Source organism: Delphinapterus leucas, chromosome 8 (genome assembly GCF_059928025.1).
Source record: "Delphinapterus leucas isolate spDelLeu-1000000601 "Yukka" chromosome 8, BTC_Dleu_Yukka2, whole genome shotgun sequence".
In the NCBI taxonomy this organism is placed as follows: Eukaryota; Metazoa; Chordata; class Mammalia; order Artiodactyla; family Monodontidae; genus Delphinapterus; species Delphinapterus leucas.
Window position 1 is genome coordinate 97,522,607 of NC_143136.1, and position 25,311 is coordinate 97,547,917.

General features: G+C 43.0%; 1 long non-coding RNA gene across 2 annotated transcripts in view; it reads left to right on the top strand.

Annotated features, from left to right (window-relative positions):
* Nucleotides 1-25,311, top strand: part of LOC111183385 (uncharacterized) — a 125,912-nt gene that overhangs the window by 72,342 nt on the left and 28,259 nt on the right. For both annotated transcript variants that reach the window (XR_016394181.1, XR_016394182.1), the window contains exons 2-3: nucleotides 16,051-16,132; nucleotides 18,240-19,124. This is a non-coding gene — a long non-coding RNA (uncharacterized LOC111183385). The remainder of the gene's footprint in view (nucleotides 1-16,050; nucleotides 16,133-18,239; nucleotides 19,125-25,311) is intronic.

Genomic DNA, 25,311 nt, shown 5'->3' on the forward strand with positions numbered 1-25,311 from the left:
AGAGTGACTGACCTCTGCTGACAATGGGATAAAGGAGCATATTTTCTGGGTAGATGTGGGCTTATAGAAGGGAGATGGCTTGGGTGCATCTCTTTGGGTTCCTGCCTAGGAAGATATGGAGGGCTGATATAACCCTTACTGAGAGGTGAATCCCTGGAGACAGAAGCGGGAGTCAGAAGTACTTAGCCAAAGGAGAAGCATTACACGAGGCAACACAACCAGAGTCAAAAGTTGAAAATCCCCAGAAACTAGCAAAACCACATCGGAAGAGGAAGAGTCCACTTTGGACATGTGCAATGGCAGGAGGCCACCATGTCCAGATCTCAGCTCTGCCGGCACCTAGTGAGTGGCAGTGGAGATGGGGCAGAGGAGAGAGGGGGCTGGAGAAGGTGACCACTGCTTCTCCTCCCCTGCAGGTTTCCAAGCCTGAGGCAGGTGTCACATGGGGGACAGAAGAAGGTTTAATTAAGTAAAAGCTTGGCTATTACGTGTTACAGATGTGTGTTACAGATGTGTGTCTATAAGCTGGGACTGGACTAATATTCTGCTAATATTAGTTTCCATTGGACACTTTTATATCTAAAAGTGGCCAAAGCGAAGGGAATCTGCCCAAAATTTTATCAAAAGGGGCAGTAAGGAATGATGGTGCTAACTCAAACTTATGGGGAAAGGTGAGAAAAATAAAATCAGTCTTTGCTTGCTTCCTATTAAGTCTAGTCGATTCAATAAAGCATGACTGACACTCAGAAGGAGAGATCTCTGCGGGCAGGGATGATCTGAAAAAGTATCACAGAATACGAAGAACTTGCGCCGTGTCTTAAAAGGATGGGTTGGATGTGGTCTGACCTTGTTCTTTCCCGTGAAACATTTATCACAAAAACTCATTTCCTGTGCTCATTGGTTCTTGGAACCTCTGATGATCCTGACACCACTCAAATTGACTTGGAGTAAATGAACTGTGCAAATCTTATGCTATTTACTGACCACTGGACAGAGAACTTAGCCTGACAGAGACTTAGCAGTGAGAGTCACAATGTCATGGCTCAGCCTGCATTCTGAAGTGTCTTGTTAAAAAGCAATGTTTGGGAAAACTCTAGGGATAGGGCAACACCCAAGGCAACATATCTTTATTAAGTGACTTGATATCAATTCCAAATATCCACATTATTTGAATTAAGATATCTCAGATTTGGTCAGTATAATACACATGTCACTTAAGGAGACCAATAGAGAACATTTCTTCCAAAGTGTTCTCACATCTGATCTCATAAGGTCTGTGTGAGAGACGGAAGGGTGGGGATTGGTTTTCTGTTTTTATAAGGAAATTGCATGACTTGTTCATATTGACACTGCCATATGTCATAGCCCACAGTATGAATTTCATTATACGGGAAGTTCTTTTTCTAGAAGGGCGTATCTGAACTCTCCCCCTACCAGGGTAAAGTTCCCCACAAGCAAGAGTGAGCCAATTCTCATCTATTTCCGTCATAACATGTGGTAAACCGCAAAAATGGTCACAAATTATTCCTCTCTCTCTCTCCACGTCCTTTGCTAGTGCCACCCTACCTTGACTCTGGCCTTGGGACGACCTTTGGCCAATAAAACTTAAGCAAGTACCACATAAGCAGAAGTTTAAAAAGCACTTGTATATTGGGACTTTTTCCTTGCTGTGCTTGGAACCTTGAGACCACCATATGAATGAGCCCATGGGAGCTGTTATGGGATAAATTGTACGCCCCTCCCCCGTTCAGATGTCGAAGTCCTAACCTCCAATCTTTCAGAATACGACTCTGTTTGGAGATAGAGCCTTTAAAGAGGTAGTTAAGGCTAAATGAAGTCAGTACGGTGGGCTCTAATTCAATATTACTTGTGTCCTTATAAGAAGAGTAGATTAGGACACAGACACACACAGAGGGAAGACCATGTGAAGACACAAGGAGAAGATGGCCATCTATGAGCTGAGGAGAGAGACCCTCAGAAGACATCAACCCTGCTGACACTTTGAGCTGGAACTTCTAGCCTCCAGAAATGTGAGGAGATAGATTTCTGTTGTTTTAGCCCCCCGGTCTGTGGTATTTTGTTAGGGCAGCCCTAGAACACTAATGCACTAGCTCAGTGGAGGATGAAAGGTCGTGTGGAAGAGAACTGAGGCGCTCCATTCAAAAGCCGGCCAACTTCCAGACGTGTGAGAAAGGCCATCCTAGATCACCCAGCTTCCAGCTGACTGTAGGTATATGAGAAAGCCCAGCAGAGATAAACTACTAGGGTTGGCAAGAGAAGGCACAGGTCCCCTGATGCTCCTTTCTGTCATGGGAAGGTTTGCTGGGCTCATGGTAATTTTGTCTTCCAGGGAAGGAACATGGCCCCCTGTTGCGTCCCCTTTTTATAGGTAACTGAGAGAGTCACTTTGTCAGCAGAGGGAAAGATAGTCTACTTGGATGCTGGCTAGTCTAGAAACAGGTGCCAGCCTTTCTTTTAGGACGTATTCTAGGAAGCTAGCTGCCAAGCACCAGGTGACCTCAGGCTCATGGGAACTTGTTGCTCCTTTGGCCAGGAGCACTACTGCTATAGGAAACTGAATCTCAGTGTAGGCCCTCCCATCGGGAGAGGAGTCCACACTGGCTCCTTGTCTGGGAAAACCCAGAGTAAACTCCAAGGATCGTTTTTAGATAATCCTTGTCATACCACACTTTGTCTGTGGAAACCCAAACAAAATCAAAGGGGAAAGAGGAGCAGGCTACATTTTAGATTCTCATTGGGTTTTCCATCTTCAAAAGGCAAGTTCTTGTTTTCCTGGTTAACAGATGGGAGAACCAGAGATAATGTCATGGAACTGAGCCATGCCTCTTACAAAGGTGATTGATTTTTCCCATTAGTACCATAGATTTGCCCTGAGCCATTTACTGATTCTCACTAAATTTCCCTATTGTTCGGAATACATTTTCTTAAATGGTTGGTTGGATTTATTGGTGCTGTCAGTGGCTGGAGAGTAGAGGGAAGTGAACTGACTCATAAGGAGATCGTGTTAGTTCACCTTGAGCGTACTGTTATCTTTCGACAAATTGTACTAACTCACCTCTGTGGGACTCTCCCAATGTCCACATGGACTGTCAAGTCTGAAGTTTATTTTTTAATTTGCCCTTTCACTTTTAGCCTCAGACTTAGAAAAAAACTACTCTTTTGGACTATTTCTGCTGAAAAAATCAGCTCAATAACAAAAGAATTGAATATTATCTGATAGGAGCTGACTGTGTCCCTTTCCCCTCCCTTCCTTCTGTATATTTATTTTATTTTATTATTTTTTAAATTAATTTCTTTATTTTTGGCTGCGTTGGGTCTTTGTTGCTGCGCGCGGGCTTTCTCTGGTTGCGGTGAGCAGGGGCTGCTCTTCATCGTGGTGCGTGGGCTTCTCCTTGTGGTGGCTTCCCTTGTTGCAGAGCACAGGCTCTAGCGCACGGGCTTCAGTAGTTGTGGCATGCTGGCTCTAGAGCGCAGGCTCGGTAGCTGTGGCTCACAGGCCTAGTTGCTCTGCGGGATGTGGCATCTTCCCGGACCAGGGCTCGAACCTGTGTCCCCTGCATTGGCAGGTGGATTCTTAACCACTGCGCCACCAGGGAAGTCCCACTTCTGTATATTTTAAAGCACCATAGGATCAATAGGTAATTCTTACACTTCAAGAGCAGTTCTTCGTATAGGTTTCATGCTGATTATCTGCTGGAAACTACCAAAATTTTTCAATTTCAGTGAGCGTCTTTTGAAACCTGCTTAAAGATAATCTGTCTGGAACCTTTGATTTGGAAAAATGGAAAAGGGAAAGAGAAGTGACTAGATTTTCAGAAGTTTTTGAGATCAAAGGATTTGGTTAATCCTTTACGCTGTTTGCTATAACTTTATAAATTTGGGTGTGCAGGGTTAGTCTCCGTAAGTCGTTACTCTGCCACTGTGTGGTGTTCCCAGGGGTATAGTCTCAGGAAGCCCACAGGTTTCCTTAGTTTGGGTTAAATTCAGTGGTTCTCACCCTGGGCTGCACGTTAGAATCACCTGGGGAACTTTAAAATTTACAGAAGCCCATAGCCCATCCTTAGAGTAAGGAAATTGTATTTTCTAGGGGTAGGACCTGGGAATCAGCATTTTGAAGTCTCCAGATTATGATGTGCAGTCAGGATTGAAAACTGTTGAGGCAACTGAATCAGAGAAAATAGAAAATGTGATCACACCTAATTATTCTTTTAAAAATAAACAAAGGTATTGAAGTCAGCTATTAAGATACTAGTCTAAACATTATCCTTAAATAAGATGTAAAAATTAAATGATATTGTAAAATTTAAAGCAATATAAAGACCTATGCATAATTAGGTACCATTTTAACAGAACTATCTATGGTTTCCAACTCTTGCTGGATCTTTTCTTCTGTAAAATTTTATGGTTTTTCCCTCTGCCTTCCTCAGGTTTGAACAGGTATTGTTCACTTAGAATCTTTCCGCTTATAGTCAAACATAATCCGTCTCTGTGAATGTGTCCCTATATTTAAGATCTCCCAGCGAGCTTGTGTCTGCAGGGAGAGCTTTCTTCTGCCACATGGTCAATTGAACCTCTTATCAGATGATGTTAATTAAAGCCTAGCTACCGGAGGCGTGGTTTGTGGACCAGAGGCAGCATCACACCTGGGAGCTTTGTTAAAAACGCAGAGATCCAGACCCTGCTCCAGATCCTACTGAATCAGAAGGAATTTAACAATTTAACGAGATTCTACATAATTTAACAATTTAACGAGATTCTACATAATTCATCTGCATATTATGTTTGAAAAGCACTGAACTAAAGAAACTCTTTTACTTGTTTTGCATGTGCTTTTTACCTCTGGCTTTTAGCTGTCTTTCCAATGCAGGCATAATCAGAAAAAGAAAGATTTCTATTAAAAACTTACATGTATATGTATGATTCATACTTTTCTCTTTGAATTAAAATGGATTTTCATGTATGGGAAAAGAATTTGAAAAAGAATAGATATATGTATATGTATAAATGAATCACTTTGCTGTGCACCTGAAACGAACACAACATTATAAATCAACTATAATATAAAATAAAATTTTAACAAATTGTGTATCTACCATCAGTCTTCTTGGCTATGTTTTTATAAATTTATTTTTATGAATAAGTGTAAAAAATGGATTTTCAGAGCTCGATGATCACTTTTCTAAATGTTAATTGCTTGCTCATTAAAAGTTGCGTCATTTCCAGGTGATCTACTAATTAAGCTTTGCTAGTGACAACCAAAACTGAACTGTGACCTGATTGATACAAGTTGTTTTAATCAAGATTAGGGGATCTATTCTGGGTATGCTGCTTTAAGGAGAAGTACCTTGGATCCAGAGTCAAGCTGTGTTCCTTCATAATGCTGCCCTTTGCTTCCCGGCATCAGGTACAGTTGCAGCCATCTGTCCCCCTGAATTTTCTCATTTGGTAAACAGAATGTTGACCTGCAGTTCCTTTTGTCTTACTAAGTTTCCTCCTTACCTTCCCTAGCTTCCCTAGTTTGATTACGTGCTTTGAGCATTTGGTTGATCTGTCAAAGTGGGACATCAGGAGGTCCAAGATGTCCAGTAAAAGCTAGAAATCATGGATTTTTTCCATACTGACAGCTCAAGAGAAAGATAATATAAAGCTTATGACAATAAGCATCTCAGAATTGAGATGAAGGCCCCATTGACTATGTAACCCTCCTGTTTCTCCTGTTAGCATCCCTGCTTATCGCAGGGGTGGTTGTTACAGTAATGAGAAGGGTGTTGGGACCACAAGGGGACAGTGAAATGTGATGACTGTCCCAGGGTTTTGTCGTTGGATGTCTTTTTTCCTCTTTCTACACCCACTCTCCCTCCAACTAATGGCTTTAAATAGTATTCATATGCTGACAATTCCTAAAATTATATTTCCATTTCAGACTTCTTGCAGAAGTCTAGATTCTTGGATGTCCAAAAGGCATTTCAACTGTCACAAGTCCAAAATCAAACTTGTAATCCTGTCCGCAGACGTGCAGCTCTGTTTCTCCAGTTGCTCAGTCCAAAACAGAGGAGTCCCCTTTGACTTTTCCCTCCCACGCACATCCACTTCATCAGTGAGTCCTGAAGACTTTTTCTTCAAAATATACCCCAAGTCCCACCGTTTCTCACAAGCCCCTTTCCCATCACTGCTGCCTGGTGCAAGCCATCATTTCTCGCCTGGATTGGGTTATCCCCTCCCTAATTCTATCCGTGTCATCTTCCATTCTCTCTACAATATAGCAGCCAGGGGATCCTTTTGAAAAGTCAGACCAAGCCAGCTCTCTGCTCCAAACACCACAAAGCCCTCGTCTCACTCAGTAAAAACAAAAGTCAAGGTCCCAGATAACTTCCTGAACTTCTCTCCAGCTACCCTTTCCCTGGCTCACTCTTTGTGGCAGGCTGGGTTTTCCAGAAGCAGACACTGGAGACAGAGTTGGTCTGGCTATTCATTAGGGCTTAACACCTGTGGAAAGAAGTGAGCTGAAGTAGGATGGGGAAAAGAGAGAGAAGTCAAAATGTGAAGCAGCCCAGCAAAGCTGCAGGGAACACTTCAAGGAGGTTGGGAGAATACATGGCCTGCTGGAGGTGCCTCTCGTGAGGCCCAAATAGCTGCACCTTTATACCTGCCTCACCAGCCATTGGATGAGTACTGCCATGAGAAGGGACCTGGTGCAAGGTTGCTCTCTGTAGCTGAGGCACACCTTGAAGGAGCTGACTACTAGAGGCTGTCTGCTGGTCCCCTGGGCAGTGAGTGTTCATGTCCACTGCATACTTCCTCAGCCACATTAGCTTCCTTAAATAAATCCAGCCCACTCTGCCTCATGGCCCTTGCACCTGCGGGAAGGCAGTTGCACTACATGCTTTTCATATATCTTGTTCCCTCATCTCCTTCAGGCTTCTGCTTAAATGTCACTTTATGAATGAGGTCTTCCTTCCCCAATCATTCTATTATAGATTAAAAATGTTAACCCTTTACTTTTCTCCACAGAATGTATCACTATTTGATATACTATATATTTAATCCCTGACTTGTTATTGTTTGTTTCTCCAGGTAAAATGTAAACCCCGTGAAGGTCCTGTCACATAGTAGGTGCTCAAAAAATATTGGCTTATTGAATGAGTGAAAAGAAGATTTTGTTTATATGGGCTTGGATCACAGTGTATCTCCTTGTGTTGCTAGGATATAAAAACAACCTTAATCTCATGATATCAGTAAACTCTTTTGGAACCACATTTAGTAAAGGAGGTTTTTGGTATTGATTCTGAGACAGGAGGGAAGGGAGCAGGGCACAACCTTTAAAAAAATGACAGAACCATTGAGGATATGGCAAAAACTGGTTAGAATCCATTAGGCCCATGATGGCAGAAGATTTGACTTCCAGTGGACCTTGAGCCTCATTATATGCTCATTGTAATACAATTAGCTAAGTGACACACCCACAGGCGCCATGAGGCCAATCATAAAAAGCCAAAAAGTGGGTGGTGCCCCAATTCCTGGAAATCTCCGCCCCTTCTCCAGAATCGTTGGAATAATCCTTCCATTCATTAGTCCATGAAATTACCCAGCCCATAAAAACTAACCGCCCCCAACACCTCGGGCACTCTCACCTTCTGAGAAGGCCCACACTCTGGGGACTGTGTTTCTCCTAAGGTCACTGTTGCCCATGGATAACATGTATCTCTGCTTTCACTTTACTATGGCTCGCTCTTGAATTCTTTCCTGTGAGAAGCCAAGGACCCTCACTTGGTGGCCCACCCCAGGGACTCACCCGAGACCGGGGACATGACCATCCTCTTGGGCCCCATTTTCCTGCAACATCTTTACGAAGGATGTTAATAAATCTACTCCTTGCCTATCACTGTGCCTCTTGCTGAATTTCTTCTGCGCTGAGACATAAAGAAGCTGAGCTTCATTAAGTCCTGAGACCAGGTGTGTGGTTTCAACTGGGAGACTGTGGGTTCGAGTCCCCTCCTAAGCCAGAGAGTGTGGCTCCGCCTCCCATCTGAGGTGCGATTGGGTTCAAGTCCAAGTCTGGGGTGTGTGGTTGCAATTCCATGAATTTAGATCTGATCAGATTTAGAATTCATGATAATTTGAGGTGTTTATATTTTTCCCTACAAAATAACGTGTCCAAGATAACAAATAATGTAGAATTACGTTTAAAGAGATTAATGTTTAAATTCAAAGAAAATAGGTGTTCTAGTACTTATTTATATCTCCACTTTGATATGTTGATTAAAAACCATTCTTTTTTATTAATTAAAGAAAATTCTCCAACCCTGCTTGTTAAATAATCTGGGAAGCAGTCCGTGGATCTCATTGATGTTACTATAATTGCTGGAAAAAAAATAGAAATGCATTTAAAATTCTTTAATTTATATTTTTCCTTAATCCTCTTTTCATAGTTAGTTCTTCTGCTTCTTTGTTGTTTTACTAAACTTAATGTTTCATGGGGAGGGGGTGACTCCTGTCTGCAGAGTTAGGAATGGGCTGAGGTCCATTTGGTTTGGTGTTACATGCTCTTTGCAGCATTGTTGTTGGATTTTTTGTGTCTATTTGTTGTTGTTGCACTTGTTATAAACTGGGAAAATAATCAGAAGCTTTAATGAAAAAGTGATCTAAAGACTCCTTTCAATGTGCCTCTGATTTCCACCTCCACTTCGTGCTTTACCCCTTATCATCTACATTCCTTTATGCTGCTTTCTCCTTAAACTATCCAAACCATTTTGCTGGATAACCAGAGTCACTCTCCCAAGGGAAAAAAAAATACAAATCCAAATGTATGAAAACTGTCCACCTGATGATCACCTCTAGCTCTGATTGCCAAGGAGATTCAGCATCTCTTCTCTTGTCTTCTCTCTCCATTGGTAACCCTGGTGTTTCCAGCATGCCTTTTTCTATGAATTTCACCAAGATCTCTTAAATGTTACTCTCTTAAGATCTCCTAATTGTTCCAATGCCAGCTACCTATTCATAATTGAAAAGAAAAACAGATAATTTTGGAAGAATCCAGTGCTTTTCAACACCACCTCAAAAACCAGAAAACATGAGATGTTTGCAGTGGGGAGAAAGGGGACCACACATCTGAAACCTGCCCATGGCTCTGCAGAGCACATCGATTGGGATAATTCTTTTTTTTTTTTTTTTTTTTTTTTGTGGTACGTGGGCCTCTCACTGTTCTGGCCTCTCCCGTTGCGGAGCACAGGCTCCGGACACGCAGGCCCAGCGGCCATGGCTCACGGGCCCAGCCGCTCCGCGGCATGTGGGATCTTCTCGGACCGGGGCACGAACCCGTGTCCCCTGCATCGGCAGGCGGACTCTCAACCACTGCACCACCAGGGAAGCCCTGGGATAATTCTTATAATAACCTTTAAGTCTCAATTGACAGTAATTTATATATATTTTTGAAAGTCTGAGAAAGAAGAAGAAACTGACCATGTGTTCACAGCGTATGTCTCTTAAGAGTGTTGCTCATTCTTGTCTTCCCGTATTTACACAGTGCCTGGCGCATAAAGGCAGATAATAATGATGTAACACCAAGATGGAAGATCAACACGAGGATCGCAATCTTCATTTTATGTAATTGTTAAATATCTTTAACATCATGTTATATAAAAATACTCAGAATTCAGAAAATACAAAATATCTTTAAAACCAAATATGTAAATGGTTTCAAATATGTAAATATATTATAAAACATAAAGTATAAATACAATAAATGTAAATAATAAACATTTCCATTCTAATTTATTAGCAGATAAAATGAATGCAATGAAGTTGTATTGAAAAGGAACCAGAATTAGTATTAAAAAGGAAACAAAAATACAAAGTAAGAAAATTTAATTTTATAATTAAAAATTAAATGATTAAAATATTTTTAAAAAGTAACATCTTAAAAAAAGAAGTGTAATCATTGTGTCATCATTGAGTCATTGACAAGTGAGTTTTTTGCAGAATTTTCCAGCTGATGAATGGCCCTTTTGACACTCCAGTGGGTGGGAGAGTGGAGAGGAAATAGTTACAAGCTAACTCCAGATATTTTCTTCTGATTCTTCATCTTCGAAGAATTTCTTCCCTTCATTAAACATGTTGATATCTTTTTTGAATTTTTCTTGTTTAGGAAATATACTCTTTTTAATTTCTACCAAGCTGAAGTTCGTTTCCAAGAGGGCTACGCTGGCTTTTCCTTGTTTTATTTACATCATCATGTTCAGAGGAGTTTCCACTTCAGTTTCCACTTACATTTAAAAACTGTATCCATTTTTTAAATTAATTTTTTTATTGATGTATAGTTGATTTACAATGTCATGCTAGTTTCTGCTTACAGCTAAGTGAATCAGTTTTACATATACGTATATCTACTCTTTTTTTAGATTCTTTTCACATATAGGTCATTACAGAGTACTGAGTAGAGTTCCCTGTGCTATACAGTAGGTCCTTATTAGTTATCTAATTTATACATAGTAGTGTGTATATGTCAATCTCAATCTCCCAAATTATCCCTCCTCCCCCTTTCCCCCCGGCAACTGTAAGTTTGTCCTTTACATCCGTGACTCTGTTTCTGTTCTGTAAATAAGCTCATTTGTACCATGTTTTTAGACTCCACATATAAGCAACATCATATGATGTTTGTCTCTCTCTGTCTTACTTTACTCAGTATGACAATCTCTAGGTCCACCCATGTTGCTGCAGATGGCATTATTTCATTCTTTTTTATGGCTGAGTAACATTCCATTGTATATATGTACCACATCTCCTTTATCCATTCCTCTGCCAATGGACATTTAGGTTGTTTCTTGCCTTGGCTATTGTGAATAGTGCTGCCATGAACATAGAGGTGCATGCAGCTTTCCAAATTATAGTTTTCTCAGATATATGCCCAGGCGTGGGATTGCTGGATCATACGGTAGCTCTATTTTTAGTTTCTTAAGGAACCTCCGTACTGTTCTCCATAATGGTTCTATCAATTTACATTCCCACCAACAGTGTAGGAGGGTTCCCTTTTCTCCACACCCTCTCCAGCATTTACTGTTTGTAGATTTTTTGATGATGGCCATCCTGACCAGTGTAAGGTGATAACTCGTAGTTTTGATCTGCATTTCTCTAATAATTGGTGATGTTGAGCATTTTTTCATGTGCCTCTTGACCATCTGTATGTATTCTTTGGAGAAATGTCTATTTAGATCTTCCACCAATTTTCTGATTGGGTCATTTTAACACCATCATGTACATATTCCGTTAATATAGCAAGTCTTTGGTCCAGGGTGGGACTTTTTGCAATAGAACTTTTGCTTTGCTTATTGTCATTTTCTTCTACTTACAGAGGGAAAGAAAAATGCTTTCTAAATTATTCAAATTAAAAATTTAATGCCCTATATCACTTTGCAGATTAATTTTTTTAATAAAAAAAATTAAAGTTTTTGGCATGTCACCAATAAAATACTGTTATTTTGGCAATTAATGATAGCACAGAACCCCAGAGTGTCAGACACCAACCACAATCCTTAGTCAGTACCTATTGTTGAGTGAATCTGGTAAGTGCTTAACCATTAGTCTGGTACTTTAATCCTCATATAATGTCACTTCCATCTCACAAAGAGAAGAAGACAGGGTTCGAGAAATTATGGAACTTGCCTAGGGTCATGCCACCAGAAACTGGTGTGCTTGACATTCCAACCGAGCTCAGTCTTCTGGCTCTTAGGACTCTTTTTCCTCCACAGTGAATGTGACGCTGCATTAAGTTCCACTGCCTGTAAGGGCAGGTGTCCACAGCGAATAGATGACATCATCTTACCAGAAAGCAATCACAAACACTTGGGGTGGGGAACGGGCTTCAGATGGGCTGTCCCTTCGGTGAGGAAGAAAATAAAAATCTCTGGGCTCCACATTATTTTATTTTTAAGCTACCTACCTGGATGATTTGAGCCGTGCTGGGAAAATTCCTCTATCCAAATCTAAAGCCCTATATTTGGGTGCGATGGAGTTTGCGATCCCAGTCACTGGGTTCAGTTCAGCATTGTCTTCTCTTAAGAATGTTTGTTTGTTTGTTTTTTAATCTTAACTTTTCTACAAGGATAATCACGCTAAAGTCTCTAATGTCTTTCTCTGAAGGATTTGTTTCCAGATTGTTTTCCTCTGTTTTAAGGGAAAAACGGAGGCAACCGGGTGTAGGATTCTGGGAGGAAAGACTTAAATGAAGTGTGGAAATGACTGTGGAAAGAAACAAGTGAGAGCACCAAGGGGGGACCTGTCTCCCCAACTTGCCAAAGGCTAGTGCTGCCTTTTGGGGAACACTCAGAATGCTCCAATGGCTGGGACTTCATTTGATCTATTCCTGAGGAGTTTTCTTAACAATGATACCCATTTTATAGATGAAGAAACTGATGCTCAGAAAACCCAAGTGATTTTCTCAAGTTCACATAGTAACTCTGTGGAACACTTTGAAGCAAAACCCGGATTATTAATTGTCAGTTTCAGGGCTCTCTTTGTGATAACACCCTATTCTTCATTATGCTTAGTCTATGTGGAGGGATTTTAAGGATCGATGTAATCAATGGCTTCGATAGATAGGAAAAGACAAAACCCTGAATCAGAATCTTTAAGAATCAGGAAAAATGATTTTGACATATTCAGATTTGAAATCCAGCATTGGAAACAGAGGTCAGTTATCCAATCCATCTCACAGACAATGTGTAATCACATCTAGGTCATCACGGACATAGAGCTATTTTCTTTTGGTTTCAACACAGCCAGGGATGGGCAGCCTATTCCTTTTTTGGACAGCTGGAATTATTATAACTAATTTTTTCATCCTGAGTTGAAAACTGTCTTCTCATAAATTCTTCCAAAGACCCCATTTCTTCTCTGGAGTTGGTAACAACACTAAATTCATTTTCCACCCAGCCCTTTAACTATTAACAGAGAGTTACCAGCTCTTCTCTTTTCTAGGTTGAAGGTCCCAAGTGCCTTTGGTTGTCTCTCAATTGGATATTCTCTCAGCTTGGTCACCTCTAACAGTTTTCCACACTCCGGTTTTCATACTCCTGTTTTCAATATTCTGCTTACAGAGTGGAGCTCAGAACTGAAGGTAAAGACAGTAGTTCAAATGTCATCCTTACCAGACTGCAGAGGAGCCACATCAATAGTGCTCACCTCCTGTTCACAGAGGATCTCTTCTTCTGTGCATTGGAGCCTTTGTTTTGTACCACACGAACAGAGGTCTCCTTCAGGGTACCCATAAAACATCAGATCTGAAGTCTCCGGGACACAGCTCCTAGGCTCACCTTTCTCTGCACTGATTCTCAGTGGTCTTGAAAGCACTAGGGCTGGGCCATGTGTTCAGGTGAAAAGAGAAAAGCTTCCCTTGAGGCTGAGTCACCGGTTTCCTATTCTGCTGGTGCCCGGAGCCCCCCAGAAAGACTCCGGTTACATCAGGTCCTCCAGCATCTGGGCTTCACCTTCCAATAAATATAACTCAGTACCAGTCTGAGGGACCATGTGTGGGCAGCCACCAGCAACCTTCCTCAGGCAAACTTTATCCCCAAATTATCTCTTCTTTCTCCCCTCCTTCTCCTTCTCTTTCTCAATCATTCCCCCCTTTCCCCGTTAGAAAATAACAGATTTCAAGGTGGAGGCAGGCAAAGGACTGTGTGCGGGGGGGTGGCGGGGGGAGGGAGGATGCTGTCCACCCAGATGGTGCTGAAGCTCCAGCTCAGCATGGAAAACTTCAGGGATTAATTATAATAATTTTTCTAAACTGTAAAATGATGATAATTATAACACCCATCTCTTAAAGTTATTGGGAGGATTAAATAAACTCATATGTTAAGAGCTTTAAACAGTGCTTGGTGTATGACAACTACTCAGGCTTTGCCACACAATGGTGATTGGCATTACTACCCGTGCTTTGGAAATAGCAAGCTTTGAGGAAAGGGACCCCAGCAACAAATGACATCCCCAAATTCATATTCTTTCATAGATGTAATGAACATAAAGAGATTTCTGTAGTTTCTGAAGACCTTTTTTTAAATTTGCAATTTCCAAATTCTCCTATGATTTTCTATCATGCTTGTAGGTTTTTTGTTTTTACTTCTCATGAGAATAATTTTAGGAAAATAATTATTCCCTTAAAAATACATCAATCAAGCTTTAAAAAATAATAGAATACTCACTTTCCTGACTATTCCAATAGAAACAGGGGATACTTTTTCATTCTTAGTAAAAAAACACCATATTTTATATTCTTTATTTTTTAAGTTTAAAATTAATCCAAGAAGCACATAGATCAAGAAGTCAAAATAACCTTTCATCCTTCCCCTAATTTTAGTCCCGTAAGCACTCACAAAAATAAATATTTTTTTTTCTTTACTTGTTTTCTCCTTTCTTCTCTGCCATTCAAGCAATTTGTCAGGTTAGTTCTCAATATCTTAGATGAGTGGCAAGTTGCAGAATTCCTGGTTTTTGTTGTCAAAACCCAAGCCTCTGGTAGAACCTGGAGAGTTTACAGAGGCAGTAGAAGAAAATAAAAGAACGGGTGTACTTCTGGGGGGAGTTCTGGGGTTGCCTAGAGCTGAAAGTGGCAACTGGGAGTGATTGCAAATGTTCCAAGGAATCTTACTGGGGTGATGGAAATCCAGAACTGGATTGTGGTGATGGTAGAACAATTTGGTAACTTTATTGAAAATTATAAAATGGGTGAATTTTATGGTATGTAAACTCTATCTCATTTTATAAGAAATTAACATTTAAAAAATTATAAAAGTATTTTTAAAAAAATAAAACAAAACAAGACCAACTTTTTGTTCTGTTTATTTTGCAGAATGCTGCAATACAGGGCTCTTCAAACTTGTTTGATATAAAATACATTTTCCTTTGTTTAAGCATTTTTTTCAAACACTGACAAGTTTTTGAACATCTATTAAAAGTCAGTTTTTTTAAGTTGTCTATTACATTTTTATAGTTTTTGAAGATGATCTAGGTAAAGCAAGAGCAAAGTACCATTGTTTGCCTTTAACTGGGGGGTGGGATAGTCTCCATACTTTTTCTTTTTAACTTTGCACTGTCTTTATATAATAGTTTACTTCTAAGGGAAAGATTTTTCTTCAGACCAAAAAGGAGGTGGGGGAGGGATTTGTGCTAGAGCACTGGGAAACCAGGCCCTGTTCCCCAGCAGAGAGGTAGGGGTTTGGAAAGAACCAGAGAGAAGGGACTGCAAGATGTGCCAGGACAGAAGGATGGGGATTCAGGGCAAAGGGTCCCTTGCCCTTGGAATAGCAAGTCTCTGGAGCCGAAGGGACCACGACTGCAAGAACATTGATGGCGTGTGGAGTCAGTGTGGACAGGTGCCTGATGACCAACTTCCACCCCTTTCCCCACTTCATTTCCCTGACTTAAATAAGATCCCAGAACTGTGGCACAACTGGGGCTGGGGAGGCAATTCAGGAAGTCACACTAAAGGGATATCCTAGTCCCAAGCTCAGTTATTCTTGATATATTTATGTTTTCATCTTCTGTAAGTCTACTTAGATTCAAATTTAAGCCCGTCTCCCATAAGCTGGTGGCAAATAGAATATATATTTGTTTAAACATATACATAGACAAATTAGATTGTATTTATATATCTCTTGGCAACTTACTTTTTAAAATTAATTTATTTTTGGCTGTGTTGGGTCTTCGTTGCCGCACACGGGCTTTCTCTAGACTCTTTGTGGCAGTGCGCGAGCTTCTCATTGCGGTGGCTTCTCTTTGCTGTGGAGCACGGGCTCTAGGCATGCGGGCTTCAGTAGTTGTGGCACACGGGCTTCAGTAGTTGTGGCACACGGGCTTAGCTGCTCCGCAGCATGTGGGATCTTCCCGGACCAGGGCTCAAACCCGTGTCCCCTGCATTGGCAGGCGGATTCTCAACCACTGCGCCACCAGGGAAGTCTGGCAACTTGCTTTTTACCTTAATAATTTACCTCTTTCGGTGACATAAAATAAACAAGTTTGTCTCTCTTTTTTTCCCAGATATGTAATATTCCAAAGTATGGATATTTTAACTATTTCATGTTCTTAAGAGTTCGGCAAAATGAGGCATGAGCCGGTACAGGTAAGTTGAATGGCAAGCACTGGGACCCACAGGAGACTGGCGAGTCCTTGGCTGACAGGTGGCCCTCACAGACACTAAGAGTCCATCTCTGTCTCAATCCCTGCTGTGACTTTCCCTCACAAACCACGGGAGATTATCGTTTAAAAGCAGGTGGGAAAGGGGAGCTTTGCAGCCCTTCACTGTAGCTGCATGCTCCTGGCACAGGGTGCAGGTTGAAATAGCACAGCCTCTCTAACTCCCTGGCTCTGCAGTTTTGTTTTTGTGATTAATGTCCAGTGCAAGGGTGAGTAATGTAGCAATTCATTGTAGTAATGCAAGTTATGGTGAATATATGGGCTCCTTTGCTCAGCATCCCTGTCTCCAACTCCTTGTCACATGAAAAGAATCATTACATTGGGAATACAATGTCATCAGCCACAGGACCAAGCAGAGATAAAACTCACGCACCCCCAAATACCTCGACTCTTAGAGCCCTTCTTTGTAGGACCGGAGGATGCAAACTGGACTCAAAGTGTGGTCAGGAGAGCTCCCAAAGCTTTTTATGGCCTTACTTGTTTTGGCTACTATTTAAGAATGACAGGTCAAGTATGAATGATTCACAGCAGCTACTAAATTAATTTAACTTTCATACTGTATCGTTATCACCCCAAAGTAACTTTCAGAATCCTGGCAGAAGTTTTAGGAGGGCAGTTAGGGGAAGACACCTGATTGGCAGCGTTAGCAAGACCTCCTACCCCAATAGGTCCAGGACATCATGGCCACTGTCACCTTGCAGGGTTGGAAGAGCAGGCGAGCAGGTGAAATGCAGATGTGTTCCCAGGTTCAAGGGAAGAGATGGAATGCCTGTGAGGCTGAGGACCCTGAACTCCACCAGCTTCGGAAGCAAACGATAGCACACACCTTAGGGTTTCCATGGCTATATAGGAAAGGGGTAGAATGCATTAAATCTGGATTTTCTGCTCTCACCTGTGAGGCTGCAGTCATGTCATTTTGGCTGTTAATGTTATGAAAGTGTTTCTGAATTTGTTAGTGGGTGGAGCCCAAGACCGTGGGTTCCTCTTTTACTAATCCAAGATAGACAGGTTAAAGTTACAAGCATTGAAGCACACTTGGATGCGTTGAACAGTATTGCAATCTTTCTTGAAAAAAATTCCCTGTCGGTGAAGAAAGTGTGCAAAGGTTAGGGAACAGGGGAGCTAGCTCAGGCCCTATTGTTTACTTGCATTTTGGTGGGTAACTCCCTCTTACTGCACTGTGAGCCTGTGCAAGCCGCTGTGTGCGTGAGAGAGAGGGAGGAGAAGAAAGGACAGGAGAAGAGAGAAGAGAAGAGAAGGGGGCATGCCTGTCTAACCCATGCAACCTGGTCCCACAGGAATTTCCTGCCCTATCTGAGTCTCCACCACTCCCTGTCTAGCCACTAAACGTGGGTGGGAGTGGGTTTAAGATGAGGTGGGAAAGGAGTGCGTATCCCAGCTCTCTCCATCACTCCCCTCTCACAGTCTCAATGCCCAGGGCTGTCTATGCACATGGTTCCAATACCTTGGATCCTGAGCCCAGGTTGTTATTCTCCGAGATGTATAAACAACATTATCTGAATCCAAGGAGCAGCCGCATATGTTGTTTTTACAATGTTCCTGTTCAATTTTACAACATGTAAATTTCAGAAAGAAACATTGTGCTCTGCACACTGCACCCCTAACCACACCAAAGCTGTCTCCATCCAGTGGGTGTCTGATTGAAAATTCAATTCAACTCACTTCAAATATGTATTGAACACCTTTATGTTGGCAGCTAACTGGTAAAAGCCATAGGGGATACAAAATAAGTATAAAGCGTAGTCTCTACCTTCAAAAAGTCTGCCATGCTATTGGGACCAACATGGAAGAACAACAAGAGACCAACATGAGACAGAATATATTTACTCTTCAGAATGTGTTGTTCTGACATTAAGGGCATGGAATGTTCCAGAAAAAAGGAGTTCTCGGTGAAGGGCGGAGTTGTCAGAGCAGAAAGGTTTCCTGGAAGGGCTGAGGGTTGGCGTGGGGCTTTGAAGGATTAGGAATATGAATATGTAGCAGGATCACTTGCAAAACTTTTCTTGTTTCAGATTTTCTACAGAAGCCTCAAAGCTGAAAACGACATGACCCAATCACTCCCACGGTCTGCAGATCTGGCCAAGGAGTTGCCAGACCTAGGCAGGGCCTTCTCGGAGGTGGCCAGGTCATCCTACGATCCTCGCTCCCCGCTCCACACTTCTGTGCTCCCCAGTCGCTCCCACCCACTTCTCCTAAGACAAGAGAGAAGAGCCTTGAAGCTGTGAGGCTGCTCTGGGGCTTCCCATAGAACAGAGCATGGAGGGGAGTTCTTGGGAGAACTTGACACAAGACCTTGGGTGAGAGAAGGAATTTTGAGCTTATAGACTGGTACCTACTGCTTGCAGGGGAAATCTGGAAGATGGAGGTGAGTGGGGCCAGCCTGTGTTGTCAGGGCTATGGGCTGCCTGCCTCTGCACCGCTTAGCCTGCCAAGGATTGGTGAGTTTCCCGTGGACCAAGTGGATGCTGTGGAACAGAGCATCTGGTTGAAGAGGGTGGCTGGCCAGGTGAGGGCTCTCAGCTGTGAAAAGCTATGGGGTGAATGAAGGGGCAAGTCAGCAGGGAGACGTCCTTCTTGTCTGGGCATTGTACCACATGGAGGCCCCCTGGGGTCATGCAGCCTCAGTCACATGGAGGGTGTTGCTGGTGAAGGGGAACAGCCCCAGTTAGGTCAGAATGTGCCCCTTCTCTCAGGCCTCTTGCTGACTCCAACTCTCGAGGAGGGAGGGGGACCCGGAGAGAGAGATAGAGGGAGGAGAGGGGGCGCGAAGGGACAACCACGCTCTTTCTGTCTCAGGCTGCAGGTCAGGCCTGAGCTGGGAGAAGGGGAGAGACTTTCCGCTGCATGTGAGATTAGATTTTGATTTATATGGAGTCGGACTTTCCAGTTCCTGAAAGGTGAGTCTAAATGATCCCAATGACACTCTTCTTAGAATAGAGTGGCTGGACAGTGTGGGAACTGTTGTCCTAAGATGCCTCCAGGGTCACGAAAGGGGGGTGACAGAGAGCTCCGTCCCAGGGCGTTTCCCCCAGCACCCCACAAGGATGCTCCACCGATTACAGGCAGATGGGGGCACCAGGAAGCGGAGTTCAGGAGACAGAGGGGGAGGGGGGAGTCATGGGTGGGGGGAGCCTGAATTGTCTCAGTGACTTGGGCTAGCAGGAGGGGGGAGTACAGCAGGTGACAACCATGTGAGGAAGACAGGCACCCGCTGTGAAAGCCTTGAAATAGACCTTCAATGTTTTTGAGAGCAAATAAACAACAGAAGAAGGACTGTCCCACTACTCAAGCATGCTTGCTGGGAAGGGGCTTATTCTCTCCAAAACCCCCTCCTCCTTTCCTGCAGCCAACCAGCCTTTCTCTGAGACACCTGCAAATTGGTTTGTTGTTGCCACATGCATTTGAGACTCTGTCTTCTCCTAACGTTCTCATGAGGGGCTCTCGGGAAGGAGGGCCACTCCAGTCCTTTTCCCTACTCCGCATGGGGGCAGGAAAGACCCACTGAGCCTCTACTTGTGTAACTGGACTTAAGTCAACTCAGACCCAGAGATGGTAGTTTAAGGTATCGTTCACAAAACAAATAAGGAGCAAGGAGAGAGGAGGAATGTTTGTTGTCAGGGTATTGGGAGAGGTGACCCACCGCGCTTCCCTGAACCATGGATTCCAGAGAGCTTTAATCATGACCTCTGAGCTGGCACCACTGCAAAAAAAAGGCAATTGGTAGCTGTCTTATTTATATACTGCTGTCGGGCTGACTTGTATTTGCCTCTATAGCAGTTAAAATTTTGATTCACACTCGCAGGGGGCAAGAAATGTCTTGTTTTAACAAACCAAATTTCTTCTGACTGAGAGCTTTAACTCTTTAGAGGGTGAGAAATCAGATCTCAGTCCTATTTGGAATATTGTTCCATTTCCGTGCAGGTACACAAGGATCAGGGCAGCGGGGATGGCTGCAGGGCCTCTGGTCTATAACCCGTCCTTATGGTGACCAAGGTCCTCGCTGTTCAAACTTACACGGTCCACTTGAAGGCGGGATGCTTTCCTGGTTCCCTGTCAAGCATTTGCATGCCGTCTTTGGCTACTGTTGGCAAGGCCGCCTCTCTTAATGTTTGGTCTCTTCAGCATCCCTGAGCCAACTCTGGTATTTCTTCTTAAGAGGCTGTAAAACTTTGTCTCCTTTCCAGGCTCTTTTGGAAAGAGATACCAGCTGCTTTTGATATGGCTGCTTCCAGATGCCCTGCCCAGCCCCACTCCTTTGCCTTGGGACCCTTCAGCCTATTCGCTTCAATGAGTCATGGGTCTTGGACACAGAAGTCCAGATGGGGGAAGGGAGTGTTAACCCCTGGGTGCCTCTCAACTTCTGCTCTCTGCAACACAAAAGCACACGAGAGAGGCAACACCAGGCCTGGCTCCCTTTTTGTATTTGCTGGAGGGTGGAGGAGGAAAATTCCTATAGTTGGAAGTGAGAATCCACAAATATATTAGTCTGTCTAGTCTTTGAAGTACAAATGGTGACTAAGCTGAAGCAATTCCCAGCCAGAGACTCGCCTCAGCTGACCGTGGGAGCTGTCGGCAGCTGATGTTCTCAGCAAGGAGGGCGTTGAGTGCAGTGGTCCCGCGGGGGGCGTCGGGCGGAGCACCACGGTATTCTCTACGGCATGTGCCACCAAGCATCTACTAGCAGCCCTCGCTGCCGCGGCCCCCCGTCAGTCGTTACTCACGATACATGAGAGAATTTGACTGTGACACCCTACTCACTGTCAAAGACAAAAACTGAACAAGCAAGGAGTTGGATATATCCAGCCTGCCACAGTAGAGAGAGTATCCCAGATCCAAAGACCAGAGTGGAATTGCCAAGTGGACTTTTATAGGGAGGGGTAAGAGCATTGCAGATGGGGTGATTGATAGCTGGAGTTCTTTTGTAAGCAGGGGAAGCCTCAGTTGTCTGCATTGGAAATTTTTTTTTTTTCCCCTATGTCTAGCTACTTTCAGGGGAACAAACAGCTTTAATCATTCATGAGATAAAGAATGGGAAGTTGAAGGGTCTATGTTATGCACTGAGTGGTGTCCCCCCAAAAGATATAGATATGGAGTCCTAACTCCCAGTATTTGTGAATGTGACCTTATTTGGAAATAGGGTCTTTGCTGATGCCATCAAGTTAAGATGAGATCATTAGGATGGGCCTTAATTCAATACGACTGGTGTCCTTCTAAAAAGAGGTGGAGATAGAAACACACAGGGAGCAGAAGGCCGTGTGACGACAGAGGCAGGGATTAAAGGGATGCAGCTGTAGCGAAGGATTGCAGGTAACGCCAGAGGCCGCGAGAAAACATGGAACACGTTGGTCCTACAGTCTTGAGAAAGCATGGCCCTGCCAACACCTTGATTTCAGGCTTCTAGCCTCTGGAACTGTGAGATGATAAATTTCTGTTGTTTAAAGCCACCCAGTTTGTAGTACTTCGTTACGACAGCTCTAGGAATCTAATACAGTCTTTTTTTTTTTTTCTTTTTTAATTTATTTTTGGCTGCGTTGGGTCTTTGTTGCTGTGCACGGGCTTTCTCTAGTTGTGGCGAGCGGGGGCTATTCTTCGTTGTGGTGCACGGGCTTCTCATTGCGGTGGCTTCTCTTGTTGCGGAGCATGGGCTCTAGGCTCATGGGCTTCAGTAGTTGTGACACGTAGGCTCAGTAGTTGTGGCTCACGGGCTCTAGAGCGCAGGCTCAGTAGTTATGGCGCACTGGCTTAGTTGCTCCGCGGCACGTGGGATCTTCCCGGACCAGGGCTCGAACCCATGTCCCCTGCATTGGCAGGCGGATTCTTAACCACTGCACCACCAGGGAAGCCCTCTTCTTTCTTTTAATACCAGTGTTTACTACTATGAACAATACTATAACAAACAGTTCTTAAGTTCTGGTGGTTTTATTTATTTCTGCGGGATAGATTTCAAGGACTGGGTTTGCTAAATTGAAGAGCACATATATTTAAATTTTTAATCTGTATTTTAATCAGTGTTACCAGATTGCTTTTCCAAGAGGCTGTAACATTTCATGCTTCCACCTAAAAGTACAATTTCTCCACACATCAACCTGCAGTAAGTATGGTATTTCAAAATTTATGCCAGTTTGATGGGCACAGCATAGCTTCAATTTTGCATTTCTTTGGTTAGGGGTGAATTGGATAACTGTGCATATGTTTGTGGCCCATCTGGATTTGCTAAACCTGTGAATTAGACAAAAAGCCTCATTTCTTTTTCTCATTGCTACATTAAAATTAAAAAAAAATTCTATTCAAAGTAATGCATGCACAGAGCAAAAAATAGAACAATACAGAAGCATTTGTAAGGAAAGACATAACCATTTGTTCTTATAACCTCTTCACTCTTATTCCTAATCCCCAAAGGTAGGCAACCGAATCCACACTAGCTTTTCTAAGCAGAAAATGCTTTATGTCAGGGTAATAGGTGGTTTACAGAATTTCTGCATTCTTCAGAGAAGATGTGTTAGAGCTAGGAACGAATGATTTATTCAGGAGAAACACCCAAGTACACAATGGTAAGTTCTGGCAGAAACTTCTTTGCTTGCAGCCTGACGCTTAGTACCCAGAAGGTTAGAACCCAGGGAGCAGAAGTTGGAGTTTAGCTGCCTCAGGAGACACCATCTCTCCACTGGCAGCATCTAGCTGCAAGAGAGCCAGGGAAGTGGAGGCTGTGAGTTTCCAGGCTCAGCAGCCTCCAGGCACACAGAAAGTGGGGTTGGCATGGGTGTTGATTTGAGTGAGCCACCTGTAGTGTCAGCTGCAGCTACATTCCATCTTCCCCTTTCTTGCTGCCTCCTTTATTTTCTGGCAGTACTTCCCAAGTACATTGCAATAAAGATACAACTTGCTGAATGCCTTTCCTGAGCAAGTTTTCTGAAACCTGTCAAAAAATGTGTTGATTTTCCCCTTGTTCACAATGGATAGTTTGAAGATTCAAAGTTTAGATTCAATATTATCAATTTCTACAGAGCTTTGAAATCGTGGCTCATTGTCTTCTAAAGAATGTTGCTGTTGAGAATGGTTTTGCATTCCCTTGTAGATGAGGTCTTTTTTTTTTTTAAAATCTCTTCGGAGACTTCTGAGTCTTTTCTCTCATCGTGGTGTTCCATAATTTTGTGAGGACGTGAATAGAAATATTCACCCTGTTCAGTTCTTAGCTGGCCCTCTCAAAAGAAGAATTATCTCTCTCTTCAGTTCAGGAGAAATTTCTTTTTTCTTTTGTTGATTATTTATGCTCCTTATGAACTGGATGTATTTTTGTCCTACAAATTATTAGCTTATTTTTCAAGAACTTTATTGGAATTGCTCTCTTTTCATAGTAGACTATTCTTATTTTATGAGTGTAATAACTTTAGAATCTTTGTGAAGATACCTATTAAAATTTTTAAATCTTCTCTCTCCCCATCCCTCCCCTTCCACTCATCTCTTTTCTCTAAAATCAGTTGTTCTGTGTTCTTGATCTTCTCTTTTGTATGGGAACCCAAGACCTTCCCTGGCAGACTTCAGTTTTGCTGGAGAGTGTTTATCCAGCTTTATTCTGGGGTAAACATTTCTGTTGCCAATTGTTCCGAGTGCAGTATGTGAAGCCAACTTCGGTGGCTGCTTTGAGCTATTCCGCATCTAAAGCCTTATTTGTTGTCCTGCGTCTCACTTCACTTTCTGTATCTCCTTGCCAAGCGTGCTAGGCAGAATAATGACCCCCAAAGATGTCCAGTTCCTAATCCCTGCAATTTCTGATACGCTGCCTTACATAGCAGAAGGGACTTTGCAATGTGATTAAGCATCTTGAGACGGGAAGGTTATCCTGGATTATCCAGGTGGGCCTATTTTAATCACAAAGATTCTTATAAGAGGTAGAAAAACAAAGTCAGAGTCAGAGTAGGAGATGTGGCAATGCAAGCACTGGTAGGAGTGATGTGGCCACAAGCCAAGGAATGTGGACAGCCTCCAGAAGCTAGCAAAGGCATGGAAATGGTATTCCCCCTAGAGCCCCGGGGGGAACACAGCCCTTTGATTTTAGCTTCATAAGACCCATTTCAAACTTCTGAGCTCCAACACTATAAGATAATAAATTGGGATTTTTAAGCCACTGGGTTTGTGGTAATTTGCTGCAGCAGCAATAGGAAACTAATATTCCAAGTCATGAAAAACCTGCAGATCTACAGGGAAGATCAACTTCCACCACCACGGAGTTTTCTCCTCAGCATATTCTGGGCTGTGTCTTCCTCCCTCTATTTATTGACAAGTACTATCCCATCCCCTTTTTAACTTCTGGAAGGCTATAAACATTTCTGATCTGTCAGTGGTCCACTCTTCCCTATTCCTGGTGCCTCTACAAGTTGATTTCCTTTTCTGTTTCTTTATTGTCACACAGTGGATTTGGGAAGATGAAAAGTTTTTGGTGCGCTTTTAGAATCAGTGACACTCTAATGAATACAGAATGTTTCCAAACATCTCATTATTTTAAAGTCACAGATGTCAAAGATGGCCCATCAAAAGTAATTCTTCTGGCTCCCCCTCAGTCTCCCTGAAGCCACGCTTTAGTCCAACATGGGCATTTGTGAGACAGCTGGTAGAGATTGGCAGTGCAGACTCTGTAAATTGTTCAGAGTTTCTTTTTACAGAAAGATAGCTGGGGTGAAACAGCAACCTTGGCCTCATAAGCATCAGTCTCCAATCCACAGAGACAGCCATGCAGCCATGTGATGCGAATTCCGGCCAGGTACTGCTTCGCTCCTGGCACTGGGCATGGTCCTGCAATGAGGAGAAACATTGCTTTCCTCCAGGAATCTTTGGGGAAGGAATGGAAAGCTGGCAGGCCTGCGTGGGAGCCTGTGTTCTAGAGCAGTCCCTGCCGTCTCGTGGTCTTCTCTGCCCCTGCAGGCAGTGACCTTATCTCCTCATTAAGGCTCATTACTCGATTACCGGACTCAGCTCCCACACTTCTCCCCATTCTGAAACTTTCCTGTGCTGCATGGAGAGAAGTCATGTATCCAAGGGGTTGGTGGCCTTGGCTTTCAAGAGAGAGAAACTTTGATCTCCTCCCTA